Consider the following 19,726-nt stretch of genomic DNA (forward strand, 5'->3'; position numbering starts at 1 on the left):
TCAAGATAGAAAAACAAAGGCGACACAGGGCAAAGCACGCAAGAACGGGGGCATTACACACAGTGTAAACCAGGGGTCGTGAACCAGGGGTTGTGAGTTCAAATCTCAATGGGGCCTCACAAACATTTTGGATTTAACAACACTTTTTAGTTCATTGGGGAGCCTCACTACAAATATTCTTTTCAAGATAGAAAAACAAAGGCGACTCAGGGCAAAGCACGCAAGAACAGGGGGCATTACACACAGTGTCAGTGGAATGACAAACACAAGACTCCTACAGGGTCATACAATTGACTTGTGTGAGTATGGGGGATGTTTAGAGTGTGACATCCCAAAATATCATTCTTGACTTGGTCGTTGGCTTTGGTGCCCCTTCAGCCACGTCCTTTCCAATGCCCATGTCATTTTTTTAATATCATCCTGATTTCACTGTGAGATTTTAACTTGTTCTTTTTTTCGGGTCCGGAATTTAAATGTACATTTAGGCCCATGTTTAAACAGATTTTTCATTGGGTTGCATCACTTTTTCGATGCAGCATTAACACAATTCGTTTTTTGGTATTTACAAAGCCATGCACATGTTAAGAAAAAGTAACAGCACACAGCACATTGCTCTGCCATGCTTTACTTTGCGTCAGGTAGGTGTTCCACAGGTGGTACATGGTTTTCTTGTACATCCACACATGGATTTTGATGTAAACCCATGTTTACAAATACATACAGTCATGGTTTTGTGCCACAATGGTGCGCCTCCCCGAGGCTGGTGTAAGGAGAACAGATGTCTTTATTTCTCCATGTTACTGTCTCTTTGCATGTGGTGTGGTGCAATTTGCAGAACAGATACAAAGAGTAAACAAGCACTTGCAATACAACTGGTCTGGCATTTCTCCGAGATAGAGCTATTAGCAGTTGTAAACTCCCAACCAGACTTTTCTTGACTCATTAAATGTCAATAATGAGCGCAATCGCGCTGCTACAGTTCACTCAGATTGAAACCTATCGGCAAAAGTGCAATTTTCTATGTAACCGGCAAAAGTTCAATTAATTATGTAACAGGGTCGATGTCATGCAATGAGCTCGACTTCTGTCAAACGAGATCGTGCTGTGAAAAAAAGAGAACAAGTAGTCCACAAACCAGATGGAAAACAGCGAGCCTCCTAAGTTTTCAGTACTTGGTCGCTGCGCTCAAGGAGGGCTAACCACCGGAAAAGGCATGACGTATGCATGCCTTCCACTAACGAAAGCAAGCAGATTTTAACAGGGAAGCCCACGAACCAATGAAAGACACCAACGTGAAATGGACAGGGCTCCTAGCCCTTTTCTAACTACAACAGCGTCTCGCAAGAAATACGCATGCGCAAGCGCATTCTAGCGCAGGCTTGACTCTAAAAAATCTCCTATGATAGTTGGAGGAAGATATCCCTTTATGCACATCAGCTCTCCTGAACATAAGGCAGATACCCTTGCACTCAAGGCAGCCCGAAGTGCACCTTTGCATAGACAAAGAGCAGAACTGCACCATTTCTGTGAAGATATGTCTCAGTTCTGCTCTCTTCGAGTGACGCACAAAGGAACTTTGCTCGCTGTGCTGCACTGCGTCCCTTCTTTCTAAATATTCCAATTAGTGATCAGTTTACCAAAAAAGTAGCAAATCTGCACCCATAGATGTACTCCTTGAAAGGATACAAATTTACTACCTTTTTAAAATACACAATCACTGGCAATAGTAGCCTTGGAAAGCTATGCCAGATTGAGGTTTGAAGCTATGCCCCTTTTCTTTCTCAGACTCACACAATCCTCTCTCCTGCTGATTCCATTGTCACTCAGGTATGCTCTGCTCCTTCATATAGTCCCCAGCACGGCCCCCTGACAAGCAACTGGCTCGATAGCTCAGGGGTTAGAGCACTGGTCTTGTAAACCAAGGGTCGTGAGTTCAAATCTCACTGGGGCCTCACAAACATTTTGGATTTAACAACACTTTTTAGTTCATTGGGGAGCCTCACTACAAATATTCTTTTCAAGATAGAAAAACAAAGGCGACACAGGGCAAAGCACGCAAGAAAGGGGGGCATTACACACAGTGTCAGTGGAATGACAAACACAAGACTCCTACAGGGTCATACAATTGACTTGTGTGAGTATGGGGGATGTTTAGAGTGTGACATCCCAAAATATCATTCTTGACTTGGTCGTTGGCTTTGGTGCCCCTTCAGCCATGTCCTTTCCAATGCACATGTCATTTTTTTAATATCATCCTGATTTCACTGTGAGATTTTAACTTGTTCTTTTTTTCGGGTCCGGAATGTAAGTGTATATTTAGGCCCATGTTTAAACCGATTTTGCATCGGGTTGCATCACTTTTTCAATGCAGCATTAACACAATTCGTTTTTTGGTATTTACAAAGCCATGCACATGTTAAGAAAAGGTAACAGCACACAGCACCTTGCTCTGCCATGCTTTACTTTGCGTCAGGTAGGTGTTCCACGGGTGTTACATGTTTTTCTCATACATCCACACATGGATTTTGATGTAAACCCATATTTACAAAAACATACAGTCATGGTTTTGTGCCACAATGTTGCGCCTACCCGAGGCTGGTGTAAGGCGAACAGATGTCTTTATTTCTCCATGTCACTGCCTCTTTGCATGTGGTGTGCTACAATTTGCAGCACAGATACAAAGAGTAAACAAGCACTTGCAATACAACATGTCTGGCATTTCTCCGAGATAGAGCTATTAGAAGTTGTAAACTCCCAACCAGACTTTTCTTGACTCATTAAATGTAAATAATGAGCGCGATCGTGCTGCTACAGTTCACTCATATTGAAACCTATCGGCAAAAGTGCAATTATCTATGTAATCGGCAAAAGTTCAATTAATTATGTAACAGGGTTGATGTCATGCAATGAGCTCGACTTCTGTCAAACGAGATTGTGCTGTGAAAAAAAAGAGAAAAAGTAGTCCACAAACAAGATGGAAAACAGCGAGCCTCCTTTGTTTTCAGTACTTGGTCGCTGCGCTCAAGGAGGGCTAACCACCGGAAAAGGCATGACGTATGCATGCCTTCCACTAACGAAAGCAAGCAGATTTTAACAGGGAAGCCCACGAACCAATGAAAGACACCAACGTGAAATGGACGGGGCTCCTAGCCCTTTTCTAAGTACAACAGCGTCTCGCAAGCAATACGCATGCGCAAGCGCATTCTAGCGCAGGCTTGACTCTAAAAAATCTCCTATGATAGTTGGAGGAAGATATCCCTTTATGCACATCAGCTCTCCTGAACATAAGGCAGATACCCTTGCACTCAAGGCAGCCCGAAGTGCACCAGTGCATAGACAAAGAGCAGAACTGCACCATTTCTGTGAAGATATGTCTCAGTTCTGCTCTCTTCGAGTGACCCACAAAGGAACTTTGCTGGCTGTGCTGCACTGCGTCCCTTCTTTCTAAATATTCCAATTAGTGATCAGTTTACCAAAAAAGTAGCAAATCTGCACCCATAGATGTACTCCTTGAAAGGATACAAATTTACTACCTTTTTAAAATACACAATCACTGGCAATAGTAGCCTTGGAAAGCTATGCCAGATTCAGGTTTGTAGCTATGCCCCTTTTCTTTCTCAGACTCACACAATCCTCTCTCCTGCTGATTCCATTGTAACTCAGGTGAGCTCTGCTCCTTCATATAGTCCCCAGCACGGCATCATACAAACTCCTGGCTCCATAGCTCCGGGGTTAGAGCACTGGTCTTGTAAACCAGGGGTCGTGAGTTCAAATCTCACTGGGGCCTCACAAACATTTGGGTTTTAACAACACTTTTTAGTTCATTGGGGAGCCTCACTACAAATATTGTTTTCAAGATAGAAAAACAAAGGCGACACAGGGCAAAGCACGCAAGAACGGGGGGCATTACACACAGTGTCAGTGGAATGACAAACACAAGACTCCTACAGGGTCATACAATTGACTTGTGTGAGTATGGGGGATGTTTAGAGTGTGACATCCCAAAATATCATTCTTGAGTTGGTCGTTGGCTTTGGTGCCCTTCAGCCACGTCCTTTCCAATGCACATGTCATTTTTTTAATATCATCCTGATTTCACTGTGAGATTTTAACTTGTTCTTTTTTTCTGGTCCGGAATTTAAGTGTACATTTAGGCCCATGTTTAAACAGATTTTTCATCGGGTTGCATCACTTTTTCGATGCAGCATTAACACAATTCGATTTTTGGTATTTACAAAGCCATGCACATGTTAAGAAAAAGTAACAGCACACAGCACCTTGCTCTGCCATGCTTTACTTTGCGTCAGGTAGGTGTTCCACAGGTGGTACATGGTTTTCTTGTACATCCACACATGGATTTTGATGTAAACCCATGTTTACAAAAAAATACAGTCATGGTTTGTGCCACAATGGTGCGCCTCCCAGAGGCTGGTATAAGGAGAACAGATGTCTTTATTTCTCCATGTTACTGCCTCTTTGCATGTGGTGTGCTGCAATTTGCAGAACAGATACAAAGAGTAAACAGGCACTTGCAATACAACTGGTCTGGCATTTCTCCGAGATAGAGCTATTAGCAGTTGTAAACTCCCAAACAGACTTTTCTTGACTCATTAAATATAAATAATGAGCGCAATCGCGCTGCTACAGTTCACTCATATTGAAACCTATCGGCAAAAGTGCAATTATGTATGTAACCGGCAAAAGTTCTATTAATTATGTAACAGGGACGATGTCATGCAATGAGCTCGACTTCTGTCAAACGAGATCGTGCTGTGAAAAAAAGGGAAAAGTAGTCCACAAACCAGATGGAAAACAGCGAGCCTCCTATGTTTTCAGTACTTGGTCGCTGCGCTCAAGGAGGGCTAACCACCGGAAAAGGCATGACGTATGCATGCCTTCCACTAACGAAAGCAAGCAGATTTTAACAGGGAAGCCCACGAACCAATGAAAGACACCAACGTGAAATGGACGGGGCTCCTAGCCCTTTTCTAACTACAACAGCGTCTCGCAAGCAATAAGCATGCGCAAGCGCATTCTAGCGCATGCTTGACTCTAAAAAATCTCCTATGATAGTTGGAGGAAGTTATCCCTTTATGCACATCAGCTCTCCTGAACATAAGGCAGATACCCTTGCACTCAAGGCAGCCTGAAGTGCACCTTTGCATAGACAAAGAGCAGAACTGCACCATTTCTGTGAAGATATGTCTCAGTTCTGCTCTCTTCGAGTGACGCACAAAGGAACTTTGCTCGCTGTGCTGCACTGCGTCCCTTCTTTCTAAATATTCCAATTAGTGATCAGTTTACCAAAAAAGTAGCAAATCTGCACCCATAGATGTACTCCTTGAAAGGATACACATTTACTACCTTTTTAAAATACACAATAACTGGCAATAGTAGCCTTGGAAAGCTATGCCAGATTCAGGTTTGAAGCTATGCCCCTTTTCTTTCTCAGACTCACACAATCCTCTCTCCTGCTGATTCCATTGTAACTCAGGTATGCTCTGCTCCTTCATATAGTCCCCAGCACGGCATCCTGACAAGCACCTGGCTCCATAGCTCAGGGGTTAGAGCACTGGTCTTGTAAACCAGGGGTCGTGAATTCAAATCTCACTGCGGCCTCATAAACATTTTGGATTTAACAACACTTTTTAGTTAATTGGGGAGCCTCACTACAAATATTCTTTTCAAGATAGAAAAACAAAGGCGACACAGGGCAAAGCACGCAAGAAAGGGGGGCATTACACACAGTGTCAGTGAAATGACAAACACAAGACTCCTACAGGGTCATACAATTGACTTGTGGGAGTATGGGGGATGTTTAGAGTGTGACATCCCAAAATATCATTCTTGACTTGGTCGTTGGCTTTGGTGCCCCTTCAGCCACGTCCTTTCCAATGCACATGTCATTTTTTTAATATCATCCTGATTTCACTGTGAGATTTTAACTTGTTCTTTTTTTCGGGTCCGGAATTTAAGTGTACATTTAGGTCCATGTTTAAACAGATTTTTCATCGGGTTGCATCACTTTTTCGATGCAGCATTAACACAATTCGTTTTTTGGTATTTACAAAGCCATGCACATGTTAAGAAAAAGTAACAGCACACAGCACCTTGCTCTGCCATGCTTTACTTTGCGTCAGGTAGGTGTTCCACAGGTGGTACATGGTTTTCTTCTACATCCACACATGGATTTTGATGTAAACCCATGTTTACAAAAACATACAGTCATATTTTTGTGCCACAATGGTGCGCCTCCCCGAGGCTGGTGTAAGGAGAACAGATGTCTTTATTTCTCCATGTTACTGCCTCTTTGCATGTGGTGTGCTGCAATTTGCAGAACAGATACAAAGAGTAAACAAGCACTTGCAATACAACTGGTCTGGCATTTCTCCGAGATAGAGCTATTAGCAGTTGTAAACTCCCAACCAGACTTTTCTTGACTCATTAAATGTAAATAATGAGCGCGATCGCGCTGCTACAGTTCACTCATATTGAAACCTATCGGCAAAAGTGCAATTATCTATGTAACCGGCAAAAGTTCAATTAATTATGTAACAGGGTCGATGTCATGCAATGAGCTCGACTTCTGTCAAACGAGATCGTGCTGTGAAAAAAAGAGAAAAAGTAGTCCACAAACCAGATGGAAAACAGCGAGCCTCCTATGTTTTCAGTACTTGGTCGCTGCGCTCAAGGAGGGCTAACCACCGGAAAAGGCATGACGTATGCATGCCTTCCACTAACAAAAGCAAGCAGATTTTAACAGGGAAGCCCACGAACCAATGAAAGACACCAACGTGAAATGGACGGGGCTCCTAGCCCTTTTCTAACTACTACAGCGTCTCTCAAGCAATACGCATGCGCAAGCGCATTCTAGCGCAGGCTTGACTCTAAAAAATCTCCTAGGATAGTTGGAGAAAGATATCCCTTTATGCACATCAGCTCTCCTGAACATAAGGCAGATACCCTTGCACTCAAGGCAGCCCGAAGTGCACCTTTGCATAGACAAAGAGCAGAACTGCACCATTTCTGTGAAGATATGTCTCAGTTCTGCTCTCTTCGAGTGACGCACAAAGGAACTTTGCTGGCTGTGCTGCACTGCGTCCCTTCTTTCTAAATATTCCAATTAGTGATCAGTTTACCAAAAAAGTAGCAAATCTGCACCCATAGATGTACTCCTTGAAAGGATACAAATTTACTACCTTTTTAAAATACACAATCACTGGCAATAGTAGCCTTGGAAAGCTATGCCAGATTCAGGTTTGAAGCTATGCCCCTTTTCTTTCTCAGACTCACACAATCCTCTCTCCTGCTGATTCCATTGTAACTCAGGTATGCTCTGCTCCTTCATATAGTCCCCAGCACGGCATCCTGACAAGCTCCTGGCTCCATAGCTCAGGGGTTAGAGCACTGGTTTTGTAAACCAGGGGTCGTGAGTTAAAATATCACTGGGGCCTCACAAACATTTTAGATTTAACAACACTTTTTAGTTCAATGGGGAGCCTCACTACAAATATTCTTTTCAAGATAGAAAAACAAAGGCGACACAGGGCAAAGCACGCAAGAAAGGGGGGCATTACACACAGTGTAAACCAGGGGTCGTGAACCAGGGGTCGTGAGTTCAAATCTCAATGGGGCCTCACAAACATTTTGGATTTAACAACACTTTTTAGTTCATTAGGGAGCCTCACTACAAATATTCTTTTCAAGATAGAAAAACAAAGGCAACACAGGGCAAAGCACGCAAGAACGGGGGGCATTACACACAGTGTCAGTGGAATGACAAACACAAGACTCCTACAGGGTCATACAATTGACTTGTGTGAGTATGGGGGATGTTTAGAGTGTGACATCCCAAAATATCATTCTTGACTTGGTCGTTGGCTTTGGTGCCCCTTCAGCCACGTCCTTTCCAATGCACATGTCATTTTTTTAATATCATCCTGATTTCACTGTGAGATTTTAACTTGTTCTTTTTTTCGGGTAAGGAATTTAAATCTACATTTAGGCCCATGTTTAAACAGATTTTTCATCGGGTTGCATCACTTTTTCGATGCAGCATTAACACAATTCGTTTTTTGGTATTTACAAAGCCATGCACATGTTAAGAAAAAGTAACAGCACACAGCACATTGCTCTGCCATGCTTTACTTTGCGTCAGGTAGGTGTTCCACAGGTGGTACATGGTTTTCTTCTACATCCACACATGGATTTTGATGTAAACCCATGTTTACAAATACATACAGTCATGGTTTTGTGCCACAATGGTGCGCCTCCCCGAGGCTGGTGTAAGGAGAACAGATGTCTTTATTTCTCCATGTTACTGCCTCTTTGCATGTGGTGTGGTGCAATTTGCAGAACAGATACAAAGAGTAAACAAGCACTTGCAATACAACTGGTCTGGCATTTCTCCGAGATAGAGCTATTAGCAGTTGTAAACTCCCAACCAGACTTTTCTTGACTCATTAAATGTAAATAATGAGCGCAATCGCGCTGCTACAGTTCACTCAGATTGAAACCTATCGGCAAAAGTGCAATTATCTATGTAACCGGCAAAAGTTCAATTAATTATGTAACAGGGTCGATGTCATGCAATGAGCTCGACTTCTGTCAAACAAGATCGTGCTGTGAAAAAAAGAGAACAAGTAGTCCACAAACCAGATGGAAAACAGCGAGCCTCCTAAGTTTTCAGTACTTGGTCGCTGCGCTCAAGGAGGGCTAACCACCGGAAAAGGCATGACGTATGCATGCCTTCCACTAACGAAAGCAAGCAGATTTTAACAGGGAAGCCCACGAACCAATGAAAGACACCAACGTGAAATGGACAGGGCTCCTAGCCCTTTTCTAACTACAACAGCGTCTCGCAAGAAATACGCATGCGCAAGCTCATTCTAGCGCAGGCTTGACTCTAAAAAATCTCCTATGATAGTTGGAGGAAGATATCCCTTTATGCACATCAGCTCTCCTGAACATAAGGCAGATACCCTTGCACTCAAGGCAGCCCGAAGTGCACCTTTGCATAGACAAAGAGCAGAACTGCACCATTTCTGTGAAGATATGTCTCAGTTCTGCTCTCTTCGAGTGACGCACAAAGGAACTTTGCTGGCTGTGCTGCACTGCGTCCCTTCTTTCTAAATATTCCAATTAGTGATCAGTTTACCAAAAAAGTAGCAAATCTGCACCCATAGATGTACTCCTTGAAAGGATACAAATTTACTACCTTTTTAAAATACACAATCACTGGCAATAGTAGCCTTGGAAAGCTATGCCAGATTGAGGTTTGAAGCTATGCCCCTTTTCTTTCTCAGACTCACACAATCCTCTCTCCTGCTGATTCCATTGTAACTCAGGTATGCTCTGCTCCTTCATATAGTCCCCAGCACGGCATCCTGACAAGGTCCTGGCTCCATAGCTCAGGGGTTAGAGCACTGGTCTTGTAAACCAGGGGTCGTGAGTTCCAATCTCACTGGGGCCTCACAAACATTTGGGATTTAACAACACTTTTTAGTTCATTGGGGAGCCTCACTACAAATATTCTTTTCAAGATAGAAAAACAAAGGCGACACAGGGCAAAGCACGCAAGAAAGGGGGGCATTACACACAGTGTCAGTGGAATGACAAACACAAGACTCCTACAGGGTCATACAACTGACTTGTGTGAGTATGGGGGATGTTTAGAGTGTGACATCCCAAAATATCATTCTTGACTTGGTCGTTGGCTTTGGTGCCCCTTCAGCCACGTCCTTTCCAATGCACATGTCATTTTTTTAATATCATCCTGATTTCACTGTGAGATTTTAACTTGTTCTTTTTTTCGGGTCCGGAATTTAAGTGTACATTTAGGTCCATGTTTAAACAGATTTTTCATCGGGTTGCATCACTTTTTCGATGCAGCATTAACACAATTCGTTTTTTGGTATTTACAAAGCCATGCACATGTTAAGAAAAAGTAACAGCACACAGCACCTTGCTCTGCCATGCATTACTTTGCGTCAGGTAGGTGTTCCACAGGTGGTACATGGTTTTCTTGTACATCCACACATGGATTTTGATGTAAACCCATGTTTACAAAAACATACAGTCATATTTTTGTGCCACAATGGTGCGCCTCCCCGAGGCTGGTGTAAGGAGAACAGATGTCTTTATTTCTCCATGTTACTGCCTCTTTGCATGTGGTGTGCTGCAATTTGCAGAACAGATACAAAGAGTAAACAAGCACTTGCAATACAACTGGTCTGGCATTTCTCCGAGATAGAACTATTAGCAGTTGTAAACTCCCAACCAGACTTTTCTTGACTCATTAAATGTAAATAATGAGCGCAATCGCGCTGCTACAGTTCACTCATATTGAAACCTATCGGCAAAAGTGCAATTATCTATGTAACCGGCAAAAGTTCAATTAATTATGTAACAGGGTCGATGTCATGCAATGAGCTCGACTTCTGTCAAACGAGATCGTGCTGTGAAAAAAAGAGAAAAAGTAGTCCACAAACCAGATGGAAAACAGCGAGCCTCCTATGTTTTCAGTACTTGGTCGCTGCGCTCAAGGAGGGCTAACCACCGGAAAAGGCATGACGTATGCATGCCTTCCACTAACAAAAGCAAGCAGATTTTAACAGGGAAGCCCACGAACCAATGAAAGACACCAACGTGAAATGGACGGGGCTCCTAGCCCTTTTCTAACTACTACAGCGTCTCTCAAGCAATACGCATGCGCAAGCGCATTCTAGCGCAGGCTTGACTCTAAAAAATCTCCTAGGATAGTTGGAGAAAGATATCCCTTTATGCACATCAGCTCTCCTGAACATAAGGCAGATACCCTTGCACTCAAGGCAGCCTGAAGTGCACCTTTGCATAGACAAAGAGCAGAACTGCACCATTTCTGTGAAGATATGTCTCAGTTCTGCTCTCTTCGAGTGACGCACAAAGGAACTTTGCTGGCTGTGCTGCACTGCGTCCCTTCTTTCTAAATATTCCAATTAGTGATCAGTTTACCAAAAAAGTAGCAAATCTGCACCCATAGATGTACTCCTTGAAAGGATACAAATTTACTACCTTTTTAAAATACACAATCACTGGCAATAGTAGCCTTGGAAAGCTATGCCAGATTCAGGTTTGAAGCTATGCCCCTTTTCTTTCTCAGACTCACACAATCCTCTCTCCTGCTGATTCCATTGTAACTCAGGTATGCTCTGCTCCTTCATATAGTCCCCAGCACGGCATCCTGACAAGCTCCTGGCTCCATAGCTCAGGGGTTAGAGCACTGGTTTTGTAAACCAGGGGTCGTGAGTTAAAATCTCACTGGGGCCTCACAAACATTTTAGATTTAACAACACTTTTTAGTTCAATGGGGAGCCTCACTACAAATATTCTTTTCAAGATAGAAAAACAAAGGCGACACAGGGCAAAGCACGCAAGAAAGGGGGGCATTACACACAGTGTAAACCAGGGGTCGTGAGTTCAAATCTCAATGGGGCCTCACAAACATTTTGGATTTAACAACACTTTTTAGTTCATTGGGGAGCCTCACTACAAATATTCTTTTCAAGATAGAAAAACAAAGGCAACACAGGGCAAAGCACGCAAGAACGGGGGGCATTACACACAGTGTCAGTGGAATGACAAACACAAGACTCCTACAGGGTCATACAATTGACTTGTGTGAGTATGGGGGATGTTTAGAGTGTGACATCCCAAAATATCATTCTTGACTTGGTCGTTGGCTTTGGTGCCCCTTCAGCCACGTCCTTTCCAATGCACATGTCATTTTTTTAATATCATCCTGATTTCACTGTGAGATTTTAACTTGTTCTTTTTTTCGGGTAAGGAATTTAAATCTACATTTAGGCCCATGTTTAAACAGATTTTTCATCGGGTTGCATCACTTTTTCGATGCAGCATTAACACAATTCGTTTTTTGGTATTTACAAAGCCATGCACATGTTAAGAAAAAGTAACAGCACACAGCACATTGCTCTGCCATGCTTTACTTTGCGTCAGGTAGGTGTTCCACAGGTGGTACATGGTTTTCTTCTACATCCACACATGGATTTTGATGTAAACCCATGTTTACAAATACATACAGTCATGGTTTTGTGCCACAATGGTGCGCCTCCCCGAGGCTGGTGTAAGGAGAACAGATGTCTTTATTTCTCCATGTTACTGCCTCTTTGCATGTGGTGTGGTGCAATTTGCAGAACAGATACAAAGAGTAAACAAGCACTTGCAATACAACTGGTCTGGCATTTCTCCGAGATAGAGCTATTAGCAGTTGTAAACTCCCAACCAGACTTTTCTTGACTCATTAAATGTAAATAATGAGCGCAATCGCGCTGCTACAGTTCACTCAGATTGAAACCTATCGGCAAAAGTGCAATTATCTATGTAACCGGCAAAAGTTCAATTAATTATCTAACAGGGTTGATGTCATGCAATGAGCTCGACTTCTGTCAAACGAGATCGTGCTGTGAAAAAAAGAGAACAAGTAGTCCACAAACCAGATGGAAAACAGCGAGCCTCCTAAGTTTTCAGTACTTGGTCGCTGCGCTCAAGGAGGGCTAACCACCGGAAAAGGCATGACGTATGCATGCCTTCCACTAATGAAAGCAAGCAGATTTTAACAGGGAAGCCCACGAACCAATGAAAGACACCAACGTGAAATGGACAGGGCTCCTAGCCCTTTTCTAACTACAACAGCGTCTCGCAAGAAATACGCATGCGCAAGCGCATTCTAGCGCAGGCTTGACTCTAAAAAATCTCCTATGATAGTTGGAGGAAGATATCCCTTTATGCACATCAGCTCTCCTGAACATAAGGCAGATACCCTTGCACTCAAGGCAGCCCGAAGTGCACCTTTGCATAGACAAAGAGCAGAACTGCACCATTTCTGTGAAGATATGTCTCAGTTCTGCTCTCTTCGAGTGACGCACAAAGGAACTTTGCTGGCTGTGCTGCACTGCGTCCCTTCTTTCTAAATATTCCAATTAGTGATCAGTTTACCAAAAAAGTAGCAAATCTGCACCCATAGATGTACTCCTTGAAAGGATACAAATTTACTACCTTTTTAAAATACACAATCACTGGCAATAGTAGCCTTGGAAAGCTATGCCAGATTGAGGTTTGAAGCTATGCCCCTTTTCTTTCTCAGACTCACACAATCCTCTCTCCTGCTGATTCCATTGTAACTCAGGTATGCTCTGCTCCTTCATATAGTCCCCAGCACGGCCCCCTGACAAGCACCTGGCTCGATAGCTCAGGGGTTAGAGCACTGGTCTTGTAAACCAAGGGTCGTGAGTTCAAATCTCACTGGGGCCTCACAAGCATTTTGGATTTACAACACTTTTTAGTTCATTGGGGAGCCTCACTACAAATATTCTTTTCAAGATAGAAAAACAAAGGCGACACAGGGCAAAGCACGCAAGAACGGGGGGCATTACACACAGTGTCAGTGGAATGACAAACACAAGACTCCTACAGGGTCGTACAATTGACTTGTGTGAGTATGGGGGATGTTTAGAGTGTGACATCCCAAAATATCATTCTTGACTTGGTCGTTGGCTTTGGTGCCCCTTCAGCCACGTCCTTTCCAATGCACATGTCATTTTTTTAATATCATCCTGATTTCACTGTGAGATTTTAACTTGTTCTTTTTTTCGGGTCCAGAATGTAAGTGTATATTTAGGCCCATGTTTAAACCGATTTTGCATTGGGTTGCATCACTTTTTCAACGCAGCATTAACACAATTCGTTTTTTGGTATTTACAAAGCCATGCACATGTTAAGAAAAGGTAACAGCACACAGCACCTTGCTCTGCCATGCTTTACTTTGCGTCAGGTAGGTGTTCCACGGGTGGTACATGTTTTTCTCATACATCCACACATGGATTTTGATGTAAACCCATATTTACAAAAACATACAGTCATGGTTTTGTGCCACAATGTTGCGCCTACCCGAGGCTGGTGTAAGGCGAATAGATGTCTTTATTTCTCCATGTCACTGCCTCTTTGCATGTGGTGTGCTACAATTTGCAGAAACAAAGAGTAAACAAGCACTTGCAATACAACGTGTCTGGCATTTCTCAGAGATAGAGCTATTAGCAGTTGTAAACTCCCAACCAGACTTTTCTTGACTCATTAAATGTAAATAATGAGCGCGATCGTGCTGCTACAGTTCACTCATATTGAAACCTATCGGCAAAAGTGCAATTATCTATGTAACCGGCAAAAGTTCAATTAATTATGTAACAGGGTTGATGTCATGCAATGAGCTCGACTTCTGTCAAACGAGATTGTGCTGTGAAAAAAAAGAGAAAAAGTAGTCCACAAACCAGATGGAAAACAGCGAGCCTCCTTTGTTTTCAGTACTTGGTCGCTGCGCTCAAGGAGGGCTAACCACCGGAAAAGGCATGACGTATGCATGCCTTCCACTAACGAAAGCAAGCAGATTTTAACAGGGAAGCCCACGAACCAATGAAAGACACCAACGTGAAATGGACGGGGCTCCTAGCCCTTTTCTAACTACAACAGCGTCTCGCAAGCAATACTCATGCACAAGCGCATTCTAGCGCAGGCTTGACTCTAAAAAATCTCCTATGATAGTTGGAGGAAGATATCCCTTTATGCACATCAGCTCTCCTGAACATAAGGCAGACACCCTTGCACTCAAGGCAGCCCGAAGTGCACCTTTGCATAGACAAAGAGCAGAACTGCACCATTTCTGTGAAGATATGTCTCAGTTTTGCTCTCTTCGAGTGACGCACAAAGGAACTTTGCTCGCTGTGCTGCACTGCGTCCCTTCTTTCTAAATATTCCAATTAGTGATCAGTTTACCAAAAAAGTAGCAAATCTGCACCCATAGATGTACTCCTTGAAAGGATACAAATTTACTACCTTTTTAAAATACACAATCACTGGCAATAGTAGCCTTGGAAAGCTATGCCAGATTGAGGTTTGAAGCTATGCCCCTTTTCTTTCTCAGACTCACACAATCCTCTCTCCTGCTGATTCCATTGTAACTCAGGTATGCTCTGCTCCTTCATATAGTCCCCAGCACGGCATCCTGACAAGGTCCTGGCTCCATAGCTCAGGGGTTAGAGCACTGGTCTTGTAAACCAGGGGTCGTGAGTTCCAATCTCACTGGGGCCTCACAAACATTTGGGATTTAACAACACTTTTTAGTTCATTGGGGAGCCTCACTACAAATATTCTTTTCAAGATAGAAAAACAAAGGCGACACAGGGCAAAGCACGCAAGAAAGGGGGGCATTACACACAGTGTCAGTGGAATGACAAACACAAGACTCCTACAGGGTCATACAACTGACTTGTGTGAGAATGGGGGATGTTTAGAGTGTGACATCCCAAAATATCATTCTTGACTTGGTCGTTGGCTTTGGTGCCCCTTCAGCCACGTCCTTTCCAATGCACATGTCATTTTTTTAATATCATCCTGATTTCACTGTGAGATTTTAACTTGTTCTTTTTTTCGGGTCCGGAATGTAAGTGTATATTTAGGCCCATGTTTAAACCGATTTTGCATCGGGTTGCATCACTTTTTCAATGCAGCATTAACACAATTCGTTTTTTGGTATTTACAAAGCCATGCACATGTTAAGAAAAGGTAACAGCACACAGCACCTTGCTCTGCCATGCTTTACTTTGCGTCAGGTAGTTGTTCCACAGGTGGTACATGGTTATCTTGTACATCCACACATGGATTTTGATGTAAACCCATGTTTACAAAAACATACAGTCATGGTTTTGTGCCACAATGGTGCGCCTCCCCGAGGCTGGTGTAAGGAGAACAGATGTCTTTATTTCTCCATGTTACTGCCTCTTTGCATGTGGTGTGCTGCAATTTGCAGAACAGATACAAAGAGTAAACAAGCACTTGCAATACAACTGGTCTGGCATTTCTCCGAGATAGAGCTATTAGCAGTTGTAAACTCCCAACCACACTTTTCTTGACTCATTAAATGTAAATAATGAGCGCAATCGCGCTGCTACAGTTCACTCATATTGAAACCTATCGGCAAAAGTGCAATTATCTATGTAACCGGCAAAAGTTCAATTAAATATGTAACAGGGTCGATGTCATGCAATGAGCTCGACTTCTGTCAAACGAGATCGTGCTGTGAAAAAAAGAGAAAAAGTAGTCCACAAACCAGATGGAAAACAGCGAGCCTCCTATGTTTTCAGTACTTGGTCGCTGCGCTCAAGGAGGGCTAACCACCGGAAAAGGCATGACGTATGCATGCCTTCCACTAACGAAAGCAAGCAGATTTTAACAGGGAAGCCCACGAACCAATGAAAGACACCAACGTGAAATGGACGGGGCTCCTAGCCCTTTTCTAACTACAACAGCGTCTCGCAAGCAATACTCATGCGCAAGCGCATTCTAGCGCAGGCTTGACTCTAAAAAATCTCCTATGGTAGTTGGAGGAAGATATCCCTTTATGCACATCAGCTCTCCTGAACATAAGGCAGATACCCTTGCACTCAAGGCAGCCCGAAGTGCACCTTTGCATAGACAAAGAGCAGAACTGCACCATTTCTGTGAAGATATGTCTCAGTTCTGCTCTCTTCGAGTGACGCACAAAGGAACTTTGCTCGCTGTGCTGCACTGCGTCCCTTCTTTCTAAATATTCCAATTATTGATCAGTTTACCAAAAAAGTAGCAAATCTGCACCCATAGATGTACTCCTTGAAAGGATACAAATTTACTACCTTTTAAAAAAATACACAATCACTGGCAATAGTAGCCTTGGAAAGCTATGCCAGATTGAGGTTTGAAGCTATGCCCCTTTTCTTTCTCAGACTCACACAATCCTCTCTCCTGCTGATTCCATTGTAACTCAGGTATGCTCTGCTCCTTCATATAGTCCCCAGCACGGCATCCTGACAAGCTCCTGGCTCCATAGCTCAGGGGTTAGAGCACTGGTTTTGTAAACCAGGGGTTGTGAGTTAAAATCTCACTGGGGCCTCGCAAACATTTTGGATTTAACAACACTTTTTAGTTCAATGGGGAGCCTCACTACAAATATTCTTTTCAAGATAGAAAAACAAAGGCGACACAGGGCAAAGCACGCAAGAAAGGGGGGCATTACACACAGTGTAAACCAGGGGTCGTGAACCAGGGGTCGTGAGTTCAAATCTCAATGGGGCCTCACAAACATTTTGGATTTAACAACACTTTTTAGTTCATTGGGGAGCCTCACTACAAATATTCTTTTCAAGATAGAAAAACAAAGGCGACACAGGGCAAAGCACGCAAGAACGGGGGGCATTACACACAGTGTCAGTGGAATGACAAACACAAGACTCCTACAGATTCATACAATTGACTTGTGTGAGTATGGGGGATGTTTAGAGTGTGACATCCCAAAATATCATTCTTGACTTGGTCGTTGGCTTTGGTGCCCCTTCAGCCACGTCCTTTCCAATGCACATGTCATTTTTTTAATATCATCCTGATTTCACTGTGAGATTTTAACTTGTTCTTTTTTTCGGGTAAGGAATTTAAATGTACATTTAGGCCCATGTTTAAACAGATTTTTCATCGGGTTGCATCACTTTTTCGATGCAGCATTAACACAATTCGTTTTTTGGTATTTACAAAGCCATGCACATGTTAAGAAAAAGTAACAGCACACAGCACATTGCTCTGCCATGCTTTACTTTGCGTCAGGTAGGTGTTCCACAGGTGGTACATGGTTTTCTTCTACATCCACACATGGATTTTGATGTAAACCCATGTTTCCAAATACATACAGTCATGGTTTTGTGCCACAATGGTGCGCCTCCCCGAGGCTGGTGTAAGGAGAACAGATGTCTTTATTTCTCCATGTTACTGCCTCTTTGCATGTGGTGTGGTGCAATTTGCAGAACAGATACAAAGAGTAAACAAGCACTTGCAATACAACTGGTCTGGCATTTCTCCGAGATAGAGCTATTAGCAGTTGTAAACTCCCAACCAGACTTTTCTTGACTCATTAAATGTAAATAATGAGCGCGATCGTGCTGCTACAGTTCACTCATATTGAAACCTATCGGCAAAAGTGCAATTATCTATGTAACCGGCAAAAGTTCAATTAATTATGTAACAGGGTCGATGTCATGCAATGAGCTCGACTTCTGTCAAACGAGATCGTGCTGTGAAAAAAAGAGAACAAGTAGTCCACAAACCAGATGGAAAACAGCGAGCCTCCTAAGTTTTCAGTACTTGGTCGCTGCGCTCAAGGAGGGCTAACCACCGGAAAAGGCATGACGTATGCATGCCTTCCACTAACGAAAGCAAGCAGATTTTAACAGGGAAGCCCACGAACCAATGAAAGACACCAACGTGAAATGGACAGGGCTCCTAGCCCTTTTCTAACTACAACAGCGTCTCGCAAGAAATACGCATGCGCAAGCGCATTCTAGCGCAGGCTTGACTCTAAAAAATCTCCTCTGATAGTTGGAGGAAGATATCCCTTTATGCACATCAGCTCTCCTGAACATAAGGCAGACACCCTTGCACTCAAGGCAGCCCGAAGTGCACCTTTGCATAGACAAAGAGCAGAACTGCACCATTTCTGTGAAGATATGTCTCAGTTTTGCTCTCTTCGAGTGACGCACAAAGGAACTTTGCTCGCTGTGCTGCACTGCGTCCCTTCTTTCTAAATATTCCAATTAGTGATCAGTTTACCAAAAAAGTAGCAAATCTGCACCCATAGATGTACTCCTTGAAAGGATACAAATTTACTACCTTTTAAAAATACACAATCACTGGCAATAGTAGCCTTGGAAAGCTATGCCAGATTGAGGTTTGAAGCTATGCCCCTTTTCTTTCTCAGACTCACACAATCCTCTCTCCTGCTGATTCCATTGTAACTCAGGTATGCTCTGCTCCTTCATATAGTCCCCAGCACGGCATCCTGACAAGGTCCTGGCTCCATAGCTCAGGGTTTAGAGCACTGGTCTTGTAAACCAGGGGTCGTGAGTTCAAATCTCACTGGGGCCTCATAAACATTTGGGATTTAACAACACTTTTTAGTTCATTGGGGAGCCTCACTACAAATATTCTTTTCAAGATAGAAAAACAAAGGCGACACAGGGCAAAGCACGCAAGAAAGGGGGGCATTACACACAGTGTCAGTGGAATGACAAACACAAGACTCCTACAGGGTCATACAACTGACTTGTGTGAGTATGGGGGATGTTTAGAGTGTGACATCCCAAAATATCATTCTTGACTTGGTCGTTGGCTTTGGTGCCCCTTCAGCCACGTCCTTTCCAATGCACATGTCATTTTTTTAATATCATCCTGATTTCACTGTGAGATTTTAACTTGTTCTTTTTTTCGGGTCCGGAATGTAAGTGTATATTTAGGCCCATGTTTAAACCGATTTTGCATCGGGTTACATCACTTTTTCAATGCAGCATTAACACAATTCGTTTTTTGGTATTTACAAAGCCATGCACATGTTAAGAAAAGGTAACAGCACACAGCACCTTGCTCTGCCATGCTTTACTTTGCGTCAGGTAGGTGTTCCACAGGTGGTACATGGTTTTCTTGTTCATCCACACATGGATTTTGATGTAAACCCATGTTTACAAAAACATACAGTCATGGTTTTGTGCCACAATGTTGCGCCTCCCCGAGGCTGGTGTAAGGAGAACAGATGTCTTTATTTCTCCATGTTACTGCCTCTTTGCATGTGGTGTGCTGCAATTTGCAGAACAGATACAAA

At 43.1% G+C, this 19,726-nt stretch overlaps 10 non-coding genes across 10 annotated transcripts; all 10 read left to right on the forward strand.

Annotated features, from left to right (window-relative positions):
* Nucleotides 1-1,879: 1,879 nt before the first annotated feature.
* Nucleotides 1,880-1,952, forward strand: TRNAT-UGU (transfer RNA threonine (anticodon UGU)). The gene has a single exon. It is a non-coding gene; the product is annotated as a tRNA-Thr (tRNA).
* A 1,762-nt stretch (nucleotides 1,953-3,714) lies between these two features.
* TRNAT-UGU (transfer RNA threonine (anticodon UGU)) lies at nucleotides 3,715-3,787 on the forward strand. The gene has a single exon. It is a non-coding gene; the product is annotated as a tRNA-Thr (tRNA).
* A 1,759-nt stretch (nucleotides 3,788-5,546) lies between these two features.
* Nucleotides 5,547-5,619, forward strand: TRNAT-UGU (transfer RNA threonine (anticodon UGU)). The gene has a single exon. It is a non-coding gene; the product is annotated as a tRNA-Thr (tRNA).
* A 1,762-nt stretch (nucleotides 5,620-7,381) lies between these two features.
* TRNAT-UGU (transfer RNA threonine (anticodon UGU)) lies at nucleotides 7,382-7,454 on the forward strand. The gene has a single exon. It is a non-coding gene; the product is annotated as a tRNA-Thr (tRNA).
* A 1,945-nt stretch (nucleotides 7,455-9,399) lies between these two features.
* On the forward strand, nucleotides 9,400-9,472 carry TRNAT-UGU (transfer RNA threonine (anticodon UGU)). Its single transcript has one exon. It is a non-coding gene; the product is annotated as a tRNA-Thr (tRNA).
* Nucleotides 9,473-11,234: 1,762 nt separating this feature from the next.
* TRNAT-UGU (transfer RNA threonine (anticodon UGU)) lies at nucleotides 11,235-11,307 on the forward strand. The gene has a single exon. It is a non-coding gene; the product is annotated as a tRNA-Thr (tRNA).
* Nucleotides 11,308-13,238: 1,931 nt separating this feature from the next.
* On the forward strand, nucleotides 13,239-13,311 carry TRNAT-UGU (transfer RNA threonine (anticodon UGU)). The gene has a single exon. It is a non-coding gene; the product is annotated as a tRNA-Thr (tRNA).
* A 1,757-nt stretch (nucleotides 13,312-15,068) lies between these two features.
* Nucleotides 15,069-15,141, forward strand: TRNAT-UGU (transfer RNA threonine (anticodon UGU)). The gene has a single exon. It is a non-coding gene; the product is annotated as a tRNA-Thr (tRNA).
* Nucleotides 15,142-16,905: 1,764 nt separating this feature from the next.
* Nucleotides 16,906-16,978, forward strand: TRNAT-UGU (transfer RNA threonine (anticodon UGU)). The gene has a single exon. It is a non-coding gene; the product is annotated as a tRNA-Thr (tRNA).
* Nucleotides 16,979-18,923: 1,945 nt separating this feature from the next.
* On the forward strand, nucleotides 18,924-18,996 carry TRNAT-UGU (transfer RNA threonine (anticodon UGU)). Its single transcript has one exon. It is a non-coding gene; the product is annotated as a tRNA-Thr (tRNA).
* The last annotated feature ends 730 nt before the right edge of the window (nucleotides 18,997-19,726 follow it).

Source organism: Pleurodeles waltl, unplaced genomic scaffold (genome assembly GCF_031143425.1).
Source record: "Pleurodeles waltl isolate 20211129_DDA unplaced genomic scaffold, aPleWal1.hap1.20221129 scaffold_39, whole genome shotgun sequence".
NCBI lineage: Eukaryota > Metazoa > Chordata > Amphibia > Caudata > Salamandridae > Pleurodeles > Pleurodeles waltl.